The following is a 15,879-nucleotide window of genomic DNA, read 5'->3' as shown; positions in this document are numbered from 1 at the left end:
AAGAGAGACATTTTGTTTTTCTGTTGAATAGTTATCTTGAGAAAAAAAAAAAATCTGCATTGACCATGATAGAGTACCTTACCATTAGATCATAGGATAGGAAAGTAAAGCTTATAAATCTGCTTTCTAAAGAGTGCAGTGCCCAGTAGCTCATCCTCACAGCCTTGAAGAATGAAGGTCAAAACTGGAATGCCTAGTGAATCCTGAAAACAATTTTAGTTCACTAGTCTGAATCAATTAGACATGACCTATAATATCAAGATTGCATGCGGTTAGTAGTTAACTTTTCAGCAGAAATGTTTCTCTAATGCTTGGTATATCTAAAATTTGATGGAAATATTTAAATAATGTGAATTTGCTCTCTTTTTTAAAAGCAGCATTTAAATAGTATCTATTTTATGTCTAACAAAGGCAGGAGTCTTTTATCTTGATATCTGTATTCATCTATCTATCTATCTATCTATCTATCTATCTATCTATCTATCTTTTAATTGAGATGGAGTCTCACTCTGTCGCCCAGGCTGGAGTGCAGTGGCACGATCTTGGCTCATTGCAACTTCTGCAGCCCGGGTTCAAGCGGTTCTTGTGCCTCAGGCTCCCAAGTAGCTGGGACTACAGACGTGCACCACCATGCCAGGCTAATTTTTTATTTTTTGTATTTTTAGTAGAGACAGAGTTTCGCCATGTTGGCCAGGCTGGTCTCGAACTCCTGACCTCAGGTGATCCACCCACCTCGGCCTCCCAAAGTGCTGAGATTACAGGTGTGAACCACCGTGCCTGGCCAATATCCTTATATTAAGGAACTCTTATTTGTTTAGAAATGCTCCTCTTAAATTTCAGTCCTCCAAATAAACAAAAAACACTGACCAGGATTTGTTGCAACTAGTAGTTGGCAAGTACATAATTTTATTGGAGCATGGTTAGGCATAATTAGAACAGTAGCAGATCACCAAAGGTAGTGATAGAATAACAGTCACCAATAAAGTAAAAACTTTAGTGAAATTTCTTGTAGGTGAATTATCTGTACTACAAAGATGCATTTTGACGTGTTTGCACATTGAGAGCAATATAAGAATTTAGGATTAAGACTATTGGTATCATACGTACATATAAAACAATTATTTGGGGTATACAATTGCTTTTCAAAACTGTGGAATAATGAACAGGTATTTTTCGGAATGATGAATTAGATGGAACCACAACTTCATAAATGAATGGCCCAATGTAAACTATTAAAACCCACACTTAATAAACAACCAGTGGCATGTTATTTTTCCATCTTTTTATATTTATATCTGTGAAATGATCTGTGCATTTAGGAGAGTATCTATACTCTGGTTATCCAACAGTTTGGAAATGGGTCTCCATTGGAAAAACAGAAACATGGGTTAATTTGTATCTTTCCCTTCAATTTGCTATTGCTCTAGAATTTTAGGCAAGAAAATATGCCCTTTTATGAGTCACAGAAAAGCCTGTGCCCTTTAATATCTGGAGTATGCTTTTTTCCCCTACTCCTAAAGTGGGTAATACTTATTTTTAAATTGTTTTCCTCCTCTTCATTTTTTAAAAGCCATTAGCCAAGAAGGGACTAGGTTATCACTTGTAGTTCTCATTTTGCTGAGAAGTCTCTGGTATTTGATTCCGTTCTACTTCAAATGTCTGAGAAAAGTTCCAAACCTCAACTTTGGACATGAAACTTCCTCATACAGGGAGGACAGGCAAGAAAGTAATGGAACATTTTATACCTATTGTAAGAACCAAGCATTTGTGGGAACATGAACAACTGGATCTCTTACACATTGCTAGCAGAAATATAAAGTTGTAAAATTACTTGGAAAAAGTTGGCATTATTTCTTAAAATTGAACACAATCTGTATATGATGTTCTGTTTTAATAATTAATTAATTAATTATATTATTTGGGCTGTATGTGGAGACATGGTAATGGTGATTCATACACCAAGGGTTATAATTAATCCTGTTCTGTGCACTAGAGGACAGATTATTCCTAGAATTCAAAGACGGCTGAACACCCAAGCAGCATCATTTGGTAAGGCAGCATACCAGGCTAGGAAAAACGTCAGGGGGATATAGAGAAAGGCACTTGTTTTGGTGGGAACACTATTAATTAGAGTACTTCTTGGTTCATAAAATTTTATCTATGAATATTTGCTGACTTAATGAAGCAAAAAATGGAGAAAAAGGTAATGATTATTTGCCAATGACTACTTGAGGTGGCAGATTTTCAGTCCTAACCAAGAGAAAAAAAAAGGTACATCAAATGGATAGTTCTCTGTTTTGTGCATTTGAGAGAATGTGAGTTCCTTCCAGAGGCACAGGAAAGATGTGTCATTGTCCTTCAAACAATTCGAGGATAGTGATCTACAAATTCGTTGTCAGGAAATATTAGGCAATTTAAAATAGTCATTCAGTATATATGCCAATGTAAAATAATTGGATCTAAAGCAACTTTTCTTTTGTAAGGGGAAATTATAAGAAGAGTAGAAAATTATAGAATTATTAGCTAAAAAAAATTCCAAATGTTTTCACCAGATCCCCCAACAAATGATAATTTGAAAAAAAAAAAAAGAGGTTGGTATTGGTGAGTAGGGAGATGTTTATGACAATAGCTATTAATTATTAAATGCTTAACAAGTAATGTCAGGTAGTGGACTAGACTCTCTGCAAGTTATTTCTTCCAATTCTCACAGCAGTTGATGAAGTAGTCATTACTGATTCCATTTAATATATGTAAAAACAGAGGCTACAAGAACTTGAGTGAGTTTACCAAAGTCCCACAGCTAGTCAGTGACAGTGCTGGGATTCAGAGGCCAGATCTGCCTGATTCTAAACTCACATTTTCTTCACTGGAAGTTGAACTAGCAGTCACCATGTTGAGTGAATGAAGCAATGGGTTCTGAGATGTTTCTGATCACCTACCCACTCCCTCCTTTAAGCTTGTTCTTCTATATAGAGCATGGGGCCCCAACCCCAACTCTGCTGTCTACAGCACTGCCAAGTGACCCATTGGGCTCCACCTTGACCAACTGGGCATCGAGCGGTGCAAAAGCAAATCCCTCTCAAAGCTGGGAGAGTCACACCGTGGGCTACTCCTGCATGCAGCTGGGTACATATCTCCTGGGCCCTATGACTTACCTAAAAAAAAGTGAGAGAGTGGAGAGACAGATCCAGGCAGCTCAGTAACTGCTATTACTAGAAAAACGTGACTATGTCTGGCCGGGTGCGGTGGCTCACTCCTGTAATCCCAGCACTTTGGGAGGCCAAGGAAGGCAGATCACAAGGTCAAGAGATCAAGACCATCCTGGCCAACATGGTGAAACCTGTCTCTACTAAAAATGCAAAAAAGAAAATAAATAAAAAAAATTAGCTGGGCATGGTGGCACACACCTGTAGTCCCAGGTACTTGGGAGGCTGAGGCCAGAGAATCCTTTGAACCTGAGAGGCGGAGGTTGCAGTGAGTCGAGATTGTGCCACTACACTCCAGCCTGGTGACAGAGCAAGACTCCGTCTAAAAAAAAAGAAAATGTCACTATGTCCATACCAGATTAATAGAAGATACTCAGTAAATATTATCCTCGCTATTACATTATTGCAATCATTACTAGCTGGGAAGCTTTTAGCAATTTACATTAACCCCTCTTAGATTCAGTGTCCTAGTCCATAAAATAAGGTTGACACTACTGGAATGATCTAAGATTGTCATGGTGATTATATGACAAGATAAATCCATTTAAATCTCTGGGCAATTTGCTCATTAAGTGTTAGTAAGACAGAGAGATAAGTGGTTTTCTCCTTTTGATGTGATGAAAATGAGATTATAATTATCTTGCAGATGATGGTGCCCTTGTATTTGCCCCACATTTCTACTAGCTTCCTGACAAGTGAGGCTTCCCCAGCCTCTTCATTCTCTGTATATAAACAGTCAGCTTAGACCTAGTGCTGAGAGAATTCCCTTTCCAATTCTTTCTTACAAGTTAGAACTACATTCAAGACTCATTCCTGGCCCCCTTTTCTTCCATCATGACACCTTCAAATGCTCAAGTCCCAACTAATCTCTCCCTCTATCACATAATTTGACAATGATCAATTTCTCATTTATTCTGTTAATTCACCTTGTTAGCTTATTAGCTAATTAGTAAACCCTTTGAAAGGTCTATCTTCTCATACATCTTAGTACTTACTGCAGCATCTATCCCAGTGCCTTTCATAAAGCAGAAGCTAAATAAATAACTATTGCTGGATAAATTAATGTAAGTTATCTATGAAGTCAGCCATCAATTTTTGTACCCAAAACTGAAGGCAAGCTTTAGAAGATTGAATGTCGTAGTTTTAGCACTGTATAAAACAAGGCACTGTTTTAGGTGATAAAATACAGGCTGAAAACTCATTTAAAATTTAGAAAACAATAGTTTGTGACAGATGAATCCGGGATAAGTTAAGTAAAAAACAATTATTTTGAAGGAAGACCTCACCTCATACTGTTCTTGTATTAAAATTATGGATGGTAAACTTGCCTTCCTAGGAAATGTATTTAGGGGGGACTCCTACAAAAAGGACATGGCCCTCATTAACCCAAGGTCATATTTATGTTCTGATCATAAATCAGATCAGATTAGATAGCAAAAAAATGTACACAATCTGCATTTCATTTACAATCTTACTATTTTCAGACAATTGAGGCAAAATGTAGCAGTTAAAAATATATATCTCAATAAATACTTATTGATTGATATGTAAAACTCAGTAAAAAAGATGACACATCTTTCCTGACAATTGGCAAGGATAAGTACAATGACTTCTCTATACCATAGTTTGGTATATATTTTAAAAATTATAATTCTTTCAACTATAATCTTTATCAATGCTATTGAGCCAAGAATAAAAGGAATGTGAACATCAAATATGTGGGTGATATGGAATGGGAGTAGAAGATTGGCACGTGCCTTTATATAAACCTCTTTGTCTTGATGTTCCAGAGACTGGCCTCCTTTTGAAATAAAAATAAATACCTTCTTCCTTAGAAACATGTCAAGGTAGGGTGCTCACGTGACCTAATAACCTTACAAATGAATGTCTATAATGATAGTTTTGTTATTTTCTCTTTATTATTTTAACACAGAATGAATGCTATTTTAATATATCTTCATCCCTTACCCATAAATACAAATATCCCACTGATAACAAGGTGTGAGAAGGAAGTCTTTTAAATAGATTTTTGAAACTTGATTTCTTCAAATAATATAGTCTTGGGGCTCATCTTAGAGGTCCATGTGGGTAGGTCAGAATCTGTCAACATAATGTCTTTTTCTCAGCATTTTTCCTAAAGGAAGCATGCTATTTCCTTTCCCTTGTAATTGTTTTTGCTTCTTTTTCCTGCTAGTGTATTTTAATTTTCTTTGGAAATTTGAGGATGGAAAAGTGTGATTATTTAGATTTTCTAATAATATAAAACTGTTTTTGTGATAAAGACTATGAATTCTCTTTGACACAAACATCTGCCTGTAGTTGAATGAAGTATTATTTAGGATAGAATGTAGTATTCAACAGGAAAAGCAATTTGTCTAAAAAATGCTTATTTCCTTGTTGCATTTACCCTCTTGCCAGTTTGATGTATCTGCACTGCCTATTTATTCTTTGCTACTGTCAAGATAGCAAGTTTCTATCTGGAGCAGATGGTGTAACTGCCATTGTTCAGATGCTTCAAATTCATTCTGCTGCAGGGTATTTTTATCATTAAACCTCTAATTTAGCAATAGTAATAAATTCAATCTATGTACTATTTTGTCTGGGATGTCTGAACATTTGTTAAATATCTGAACCTAAAAATATATATTCTTTTGATATCATGAAAATTGTATCAAAATTTATTTGATTATTTCTTAACAGAAATCAATGTAAAGATATATTTTATTAATATGTTCAAAGGCATCATTCTCTCTCTCTATATATATGTATACACATATATGTGTGAATGTACACATATATATGCACATATATATATGTGTGTGTGTGTGTGAATGTATGTACTCCAAGCAGATAAAACTATTGTTTTAAACACCTAGTGATCTTACATTTTGGAGAGGCAGTAAAAAAGTACGTTAAGTACATATGCGTGTGTGTGTGTATATATATACACACACACAGACATATATATACATATATACATATAGGTATATATACACATATATATACATATATGTGTATATATACACATATGTACATATAGGTACATATATATACACACAGAGAGGGAGAGTATGATGGTAGGTAAATGCTATAAAATTTTAGCTATTAGTCATTAGTTCTATAAATTTATTAGTTGTATATGACTCTATCATAGAAGGTACTTATTTCCCTTACTACTTCCTCCATTACTTATCTCAATAGAAATTTAAAAAATCTTGATGTGTGTCTTCATACTCTTAAATAGAGTAAATTTAAATCTATTTTTAAATTACAAATGTGGGCCTTTTTATCTATAGGTTCTAACAGCATGCCCCCCTCACCCCACGTAGAAAGCCATCACACTTCATATTTTACCATCAGGAAGGAATTAGAAACAAGGCTAATTTTTTTACTCTCCACCATATTTTCAATATTAAAATGATTAAAACTGGACCAACAAACATTTTTCATTTAACTTTATCCTTACAGCTTTAAAAAGCAAGGCAATAAGTGAAAATTTGCAGAAATATTAATAACTTTTAAACAAGTTATACTCACATATGAGAATTCAGTAAGTAGAATTTTGCAACTTATCATGATTTTTCACTGATTATTACTTTAGAAATTATTTCATTCAGTGTAGTCTGTATATTGTGGCCAGGCATGGTGGCTTGCACCTGTAATCCCAGCACTTCAGGAGGCTGAGGTGGGCGGATCACTTGAGCTCAGGAGTTTGAGACCAGCCTGGGCAATATGGCAAAACCTTGTCTCTACCAAAAATACAAAAAATTAGAAGGGCACAGTGGCACATGCCTGTTGTCCCAACTACTAGGGAGGCTGAGGTGGGAGGATCCCTTGAGCCCAATGAGGTAGAGGTTGCAGTGAGCCGAGATCACATCACTGCATTCCAGCCTGAGTGATAGACTGAGATCCCATCTTAAAAAAAAAAAAAAAAAATCAGTAACTAAATAGAATTCTGCAACTTATCATTATTTTTTCAGTGATTACTACTTTAGAAATAATTTAATTCATTGTAATCTGTAAATTGAAACAATATCCCACAGTTGGACAATTGTACAATCAGCAATGATTGATTCTAATTTAACAAATGTTGAACAAGTCAACAACTATTAGGGTGACTATATATTCTACTTTTCCTAGGACAGTCACAGTTTGTGCTTATTGCATGTGTATTAATTATAATTTTTAACTCTCAAAAGTGTCCAATCTGGATGCTAAATTATGTACTCATTCTGATGCACCCAGGTAAACCTGGGTGTTACATGCTGATATATATAAAGAACTATAAACAAACGTCCCTTACCTGAAGAAGCATACAAACCTTATTAATGATGCAAGATACATTCATAAAATTCTTGCCAAGTATGTTTTTTATTAAAAGCTTCAAGTTTTGGTATAGCCAGTAAGCACTGTGAAAATTCAGAGAAGAGGTGTAAGGATATGGATTAGAGTGGTTAAGGCTAGTTTAATGGAGCTGCTGTACTAAAAGACATTGTGGGTATGAAGTCACATAGTTATGGGGATGAAGACGAATATGGTCTACAGCTGATTAATCAACAGTGGAAATGACTGAATATAAAGAAGAGTATGTTAATAAGAATAATAGGTAAGGACTCAGAAATTCTGGTCTCTTGTCCTGCTCTTCCACTGGCTGACTTTGTATCGTTGAGTAAATTACTTCTTCCTTTTGCCTTTAGTTTCTTGATTTGTAAAATAAGGGATTGAACTGGTTTCATCCATTCATTAGTTTTTTTATGATGAGATTACTTTGTGCAAGGCACTCCACTAAGGACTACGTAAATGATCTCTCAAGTTCCTTTCCTGCTTTAATTTTTATGGTAATAACTTTTGTCACCAATATCTCCAATCATATAGTTGTAGCCAGTTCAGAATCATGTGCTTCTCTGTCAAAGAAGAACATTTCTTGCAGGTAAATGATCCCAAACCAACAAATATTTGTTGCATTAAATTGAATTGAAATTTTTTCTTGCAAGTACCCTTTGTTTCCTAGTTGGATTAGAACCATGTTTTCATTCCCTGTGATGGTAATGCAACCCCAGAGTGGTAAGGGACTCTGCCAGGAGAAGCTGGCTTTGTGTATTTTCAGACCGTGAATATAGCTGTTACGTTAACAGGTGACTGAGGCTGCAGCCGACTCAGTTGAGAAGCATGAATGCTGTGCAAAGGTTTTTTTTTTCTGTCCCTTCTCACAAATGAAACCAGTTTCCCATCTGCTCTACCTCCCTGATCTAAAGAATCTTGCCCTTATTCCAAGTGCTAATCACCTAACAGGAAAGATCATGCTCCCTGGAGTGGAGTTACGGCACTGAACAGCAAGGAACTCTAGCAACTCAAAGAAGCTGAGGTGTCTTCTGAGAATCCAGCTGATTCAAGGCTATAGGCCCACTTTCCAGTGCAGGTTTTCCTATTTTGGAGGGAGTTGGAAAGGTGACCCTAAAACATCAGTATGGATTATACATCACTTTTGATAATACACACTGATGCTCCCTTCCACTAACTGGATAAGTTGAGGACAGATCTAGCCTAAAAGGAATCTGATGAGCAAGAGAAAATTATTTTTACTTGTCAAATATTCATTCTGTATTTGAAAATTGTGGCATGATAAATGTAGCTATATGTTTATCCATAATTAAATCTGGAGCCTTCTTAATATATAGTAGATGCAAAATACAAGATCAAATGCGACCATGTTTAAGTTGATAGTTCATTCTTTTATCTTTGTCACTTGTCAGAAATCAGAGACAGATATTGTATGTGCGTGTGCCAGAATATAGTTAAATCCAGGTGGAGTCTACCTCTGACTAATGTATGCTTTTCACATTGATATTGATGGTCACGAAGCTAGCGGTAGGGAATCAAATGGAGAGAATTCAAGACTTTATCAGGACAAGTTGAATGAAAACTAGAAGTAAGAAAAAATAGGAGTTATAATAAACGTTTGATTATAAATGAGTGCTACAAGGAAAGCAAATATTTGTAAGGGTATTTATTTTCTCCAGATTGCATTTTTACACACAGAACACCTTGTAAACACTGTTACCAGGGGCTTCCTCTCACTTTTGGTACGGTTAGGCATTGGCAGGGAACCTGAAGTCCTTTCAGGAAAATACTCGTAGTCAGTACCTTTTGCTAATTTTTTACAAATAAGTGAATTTTAAGTGTTAAGAAATTGCTACTAGCTTTCCACATAGACCTGTTGACATTTTTTAACTTTAAGTGTATTTTTTTCAGCACTACCTAGTCCTGTAAGTTTAAATGTTTAAATATACAGAGGCAACTATTGAAAGTGTTAAATCAGAGATATGAACAACTCAAAACTAACTGATAGGAGTTGGAAATAGAGTTGTAGGCAAATGGTTGGGAATCTGTCTTTTCAAATACACTGCGTGAGAAATATAAATCAGTCTTTGTTTTATTCTGCCAGTCATATTAGAATATTCTACACCCTCAATCTATAAAGCACATAAAACTTTGAAAACTTCTGACTAAACAGGGAGAAGTAGGAAGAGGAAAAGCAAAAAGCGTATGGAATTGATTGACAATGTGCTGAAATATTAAGCAGCAGACATCTCTGACTAAGTGTATGTGTAAAATAAAGACCAAATTTGAAAGTAGATTATTTATTTTGAAAATGAGCTCAGTTATTTCAGGGTCTAGAAGCAAATACAACTTAAACCTCCACTCATCCTGTATGTGTGTCTGTATGTGTTAGTGTTTAATCACCACTGTGGCAAAATAAGAGCATGATCTAAATTCTACGCCTCATCCCAGAACTTTCAGAGATTGTTGACACCTTACAGAGTCATTGTAAAGCATCAGGTGCAGGAAGGAAAATTAAAATGCAAACTCACACTGACATGCAGAGCGAGTAACCAAGTCTTAGAAAACCTGAAAAACCATGACATTGAGCAAGGCAAACGGGGTTTTAAACAGGCAATGGGAAGGCTTCGTTTTTTGCAATTGAACAAAAAGCAAAATTGGCTAAGGGAGAGTGAATGTAAACGCTAAAAGAAAGGAAGCTAAATTGAGACCTACAGGATGGTGGGATCTTTTTCCATGATGAGCTACAGATCTTTTTCCGTGATGAGCTATGAAACTTTTCTAGCACAGAAATAAGAAGAAGATAGATCTGCATCCATTGTGGTTCAGGGTAACTGACTGGGCTCTATAACAGAGCTACAGGTAACTTTGCTTAATGTAGAAAGAAATGACTCAGGTTAAACAGAATGCTTCACTGATTTTTCCAAACGAACCTACTTAAAGAATTTGAGAAACACGGAGTTTCCTCTCACATAAGCTAGTGAAAACCTACTCATGCCTCAAACAATGTAGCAAACACAAATTGAGAGCGAGCAACAAAATACATGAGAGTTCAATATAATGTAGAAATTCATAATTTAGAAACAAAGTCTGTCAGTTTTAATACCTTTGAATAGGAATTTAATGTCTGTCACTGTCCATCTTTGAAACGCAGAGGCATGAGGTGTTATATAACCAAGATCATTAGGTTAGTAAGCATATAGATCAAATATATTGTAAATGGAATTCTTGTACAACTTTAAACCTTCTTAAAATGATAATTTGTAACATGTTTTTGACAATCATATAATACTTCCTTTGTCAACTGTTTCAGTAATACTCTGCGAGAAGAATGAATAACCTTAATGATTTCTAATATTTCTGGTTTTGCTTTTGCTTGAACAGTTTCATAAATGAATATTTTACTTGGCACATTATTTTTATTATTAAAAGAAAAATAAAGGACTTCTCCTATTACAAAAAGTAGTTCTACAAATATTTTGATCAAATTTTTAAACTCTCTATGTGACAAAACAATGTGAAATAAATATTTCAAATGCCATTTATTGATGAGTAAGTTGTAAATATTGCTAAATTCCATTTACAAATTCTTGGAGGAATTTGCTTTTTAAAGGAAAACATCATGATCAGTGTATAGACATGCTCATTAGGAGACTCTTGGCTCTGCCATAGCATAAAGAATCCTGGTGTGTTCAGGTGATATTTTCAATCTAAAATCTAGGAGGCAGGTGCTCACTTGTCCTCCTCTATGGTTGGAAAATACAGGGAGGAGGCCATAGTGGCAACTGTCACCATGATTAATTTCGTTGGGATAAAAGATGGACCAGCTGATTGTAATCAATGCATTGAGGACTCTCTCAGATCAGTGGAACTGTTAAATTTTAAACTCCTCAAGGTAGAACACAGTGGTAATGTTTTGAAATTTAAAGACTTTGAAATGCAAGCTACTTTTCTCGGTCCATTTCTTCTAAACAACACAACATAATGTTTAAGCCATGTGTTGTTCACAGGTTATAATGTTGCAGTGATAAAATGCATACTCCATTGGGAAAAATAAACAGCCGTAAAGGGACTGAGATTCTTGATTTTTAACTTTGTATTTAACCTTGTAATAATGCTGCCTGGAAAATTTTTGCAAAAGTATAAATAGATGTAAGAAGATTAATATACGATCACTGTATTTTACAATCTTTCTGTCCTTGAATTTGAAGTATATTACAGGTTAAGGTAAAGCCAGGAAATAAGATTGCTTTATAGAACTTTATGACTTTCAAAACTGACATTTGAAGAAATTGTGGTTTACTATAATAGTGAAATAATAGTAATTGCAAAGTAAATATAATCATTATTGAAATATAAATTTTCATACTTTTTTGTTCAACAAATATTTATATAATACCTAATATATGAAAGGTATTTTCCATTCATAATCTATTTATCTTTAATGATGATCATTTTAGCAGTCTAGCACTGGAGGTAGTATTTTCTTCAATTGACTGATGATAAGGAATCCTCAAACCATGAAAAGTAGAATTGGATTTTGTCACTCTCTACATCTCTGCTTAATTGTATTTTACACTCACTTTAAATGAAAACAATGGAACACAGATATCATTAAGAGTGATTATTGATTCGAAATAATCAAGGGAGGCTTCTTATATGACACAGAATGCTAGTTAAAGTACACGGATGGGCCACTGGGAAGTCGAACATTAAAGACTTTGCCACAATCACATCTTACCATTTACCACACTGCAGGTAGACATTTATCCACATTTTGATCTTATAAGACTCAAATCTCATAGTACACAGAAGGTGTGTGTTATAGAGTGTTTTCAAGCTATGACATGCCACAATGAAGTTTGACAGTAAATGTTTAATGGTTGGCTCTTTTGGTAACAAATTGGGCATATTTTTAAAATTATTGACATTCATTTTGAATTTCTTATGCAATGCAATGGCACAAACATCTTTGGAAGACTTACTAAATACAGGGCACTATGCTAAGTGTAATGAAGACAAAAGCAGATTCTGTGCATTCAAGTAGCTTACAGTCTGGGAAATAGAGATTTCTTGACCTTATTTCAAAAGTAGGACCCTTCTATCTTATGGATTTGTGATACAACATTTTCTCTTTTATTGTGCTGTTTCTCCTTGTTGCCTGCCTGCCTGCCTTCCTTCCTTCCTTCCTTCCTTCCTTCCTTCCTTCCTTCCTTCCTTCCTTCCTTCCTTCCTTCCTCCCTCTCTTCCTCCCTCCCTTCCTTCCTTCCTCCCTTTTTCTTTCTTTCTTTCTTTCTTTCTTTCTTTCTTTCTTTCTTTCTTTCTTTCTTTCTTTCTTTCTTTCTTTCTTTCTTTCTCTCTTTCTTTCTCTCTTTCTTTCTCTTCCTATTTTGTTATGTCATTTTATCAGGATGTGGTCTTCATTCAGGTAATAATAAAATAAAGTACATTAATTTTTATACATTTTTGGAAATATCAAGGCTACATATTCATAGCTTAATTCTTATTACTGTGCCTTACATGATAAAATATGCAATCTAAGAGGAGGGAATTGCCATAAATTAAAACTTTGAGTGTTTAATTAATATTATGTGATAGCATCATATCGAAAGTTTAAAAAACGGGCGCGGTGGCTCAAGCCTGTAATCCCAGCACTTTGGGAGGCCGAGACGGGCGGATCACGAGGTCAGGAGATCGAGACCATCCTGGCTAACACGGTGAAACCCCGTCTCTACTAAAAAAAATTACAAAAATCTAGCCGGGCGAGGTGGCGGGCACCTGTAGTCCCAGCTACTAGGGAGGCTGAGGCAGGAGAATGGTGTGAACCCGGGAGGCGGAGCTTGCAGTGAGCTGAGATCCGGCCACTGCACTCCAGCCTGGGCGACAGAGCGAGACTCTGTCTCAAAAAAAAAAAAAAGAATTCGCATTTATAGTGAAGGGAATAAAATGACCAAAAACACTGGCCAAAGAACTTAAATCTCAAATATGTCTTCTTTATACCTTATACAGCAGTTATTTCACAGTTGGTACCTTGAGGGATTGTTTATATTCTACAAGACTAAAAACTAAGAGAATTTTTTTTGTTTTAGCTGTAAATTGCCTGAAATTGAGCCAGCCCAAGAACATGTAATTAATAACTGTCTGCCCATGCAAGGAGCTCTGTATTCTAATTAACTTGTGCTTTGATAATTTCCTAGCAAAGTACTTTCACACTGAGAGCTTAATCCTGTTAAACCGGATTAATTTGGATTTTGCAGACAGGACACAAAGTCAAAGCTCAAAGACTCTTTCCCACCCTGTTACTATCCCCATACTGCCCAGGTTAAATTATCCAATTTAACTGTGGTTCATATTTTCACATGAAAAAAAAGCCAACATATTCATAAATAATATGTGAAGGCTGATAAAGCTTGATGGCAATAAGAAGTTTGCATTAAACAGACTAACATATATATTAAAGAAGACAAAATAAAGATTACAAAGTAATCAATATTGCTACATCCATTTTCCCTAAGACACAAATCAATAACCTAGATTTCATAGCTCTTGCAAACAATAAGACATATATTATGTTGGTGCAAAAAAAAAAAAAAAGTAATGACAAAGACTGCAAGTACTTTTGCACCAACCTAATATATTTTGAATGCCCTGTAATCTGCAAAGACTCATTTATCTAGGAACTTCACTTACATAGAATGAAAGTGTGAACCTCCCAAAAAGCAAAAATAATCTGATATCACAAAGTTCACATTCAATTCACTAATAATAACATTGTTTCTTCTTTTTAAAAATAATGTCTCCTATTTTCAAGTTATTTTTGTAGAAAATTGATTTTATTGTGCAAAATTCATTGCCGAATTTTTTTCTTGATTTACTCATCAATAACACCAATATGCAAAATGTTGGAAGATAATTATAAAATCATTGTTTGGGGGCTAAAGCTTATTGTTAACAAGAAAACAATTATGTGCGTCACTTGTAAACTGAAAATTCATAATCAGTCCAAGAAATTTTTCTATAAAAAACAAATTTATTAAAAACTAATTTCTATAAAAAAATTACAATCCACTGCCCTAAATTACAACATCACACATTTTTCTAAATAAACTCAGAAGCTAGAAAAATGTTATCATTCAGGTACAGCAGCCCTACAAACAAAATGAAATCCAAGCAACAACACCTAAAGCCTAAGTAAATACATCAAAAAATGAATAAAAACATACATAAATAAATATGTCTCACTTATTAATCTGAATGACATCTACCCATGTTACATATAAGTTACTAACTTGTGTATTCCTACAATAGCTTCAAAATATAAATGCGAATTCTAACTGCAGTTAGTGGAACAATTTGGGAACTTGTGTGTTTGCCTAAGTAAATAGACTTAGGCAAAAATTCAAAAATTGATGTAGCTACTGGTAGATAAGTGTGAGTTTGCCTTGTTTTAAGATTAGATACATTTCTGAGAAGGGCCGTGCATGGTGTGGCTCATGCTTGTTATCCCAGCACTTTGTGAGGAGGAGACAGGCAGGTCACTTGAGGTCAGGAGTTCGAGACCAGCCTGGCTAACATGGTGAAACCCCATCTCTACTAAAAATACAAACAAAATTAGTCTGGCATGGTGGTGCACACCTGTAATCCCAGCTACTCAGGAGGCTGAGGCAGGAGAATCGCTTGAGTTGGGGAGGTGGAGGTTGCAGCGAGCCGAGATTGCTCCACTGCAGCCTGGGCGGCAGAGTAAGTGAGACTCCATCAGAGTGAGACTCCATTTTCTGAGAAGTTCTACGTAACTCTACATTTTTTAGTCATATTTTAAGTGCATGGGAAATTATTTAATGAGCTTTATGAGCCTCAGAGATTCACATCGTGGGATTACTAGAACTACTGCATTGTTCCTTTTTAATTGTTTCTCTTCATACTTAAATAAAATTAGCACCGTATTCTTAAAAATTAGATTGGTCTTACCTCTTCAGTGGCATATCACCTACTTATGGGATCTGAACATTTTGGTGCTTGAGCCTCTGTTGAGTATTACATGCCTCTGCTAATAAACTAAGTACTGCTAGAGGCAATTATTTTGAGGTAATTATTTTCTCAAAATTAAAAGTATTAATGATTGGTGGCATCATACTGTGGAAAATAAATGAAAAGTGAGATCATAGTAATTACGTTCTTAGTTCTTAATGCTGAGTTTCTTAATTATGCTTAGTCCACGATCATGATGTAAATGGCTGAGGATGTAAGAGTATTGCCCAGATACATAATGAAAAGATGAGTCAACAGAGAATGAGGGCTCAAAAAATCACCAAAGTGCATTCTCTATGAAAAG

The 15,879-nt window shown here is 35.2% G+C and overlaps 1 protein-coding gene and 1 non-coding gene across 3 annotated transcripts in view; both read left to right on the top strand.

Moving 5' to 3' along the window:
- The window catches only part of LOC105490492 (5-hydroxytryptamine receptor 2C), a 295,545-nt gene that overhangs the window by 38,150 nt on the left and 241,516 nt on the right, over window positions 1-15,879 (top strand). The gene's annotated exons all lie outside the window — the stretch shown is intronic.
- LOC112428151 (small nucleolar RNA SNORA35) lies at window positions 3,007-3,134 on the top strand. The gene has a single exon (XR_003020049.1). It is a non-coding gene; the product is annotated as a small nucleolar RNA SNORA35 (small nucleolar RNA).

The sequence above is a fragment of the Macaca nemestrina genome, chromosome X (genome assembly GCF_043159975.1).
Source record: "Macaca nemestrina isolate mMacNem1 chromosome X, mMacNem.hap1, whole genome shotgun sequence".
NCBI classification, from domain to species: Eukaryota; Metazoa; Chordata; class Mammalia; order Primates; family Cercopithecidae; genus Macaca; species Macaca nemestrina.
The sequence above is the reverse complement of the archived record's forward strand: the minus strand, read 5'-3'. Positions and strand labels throughout refer to the sequence as shown.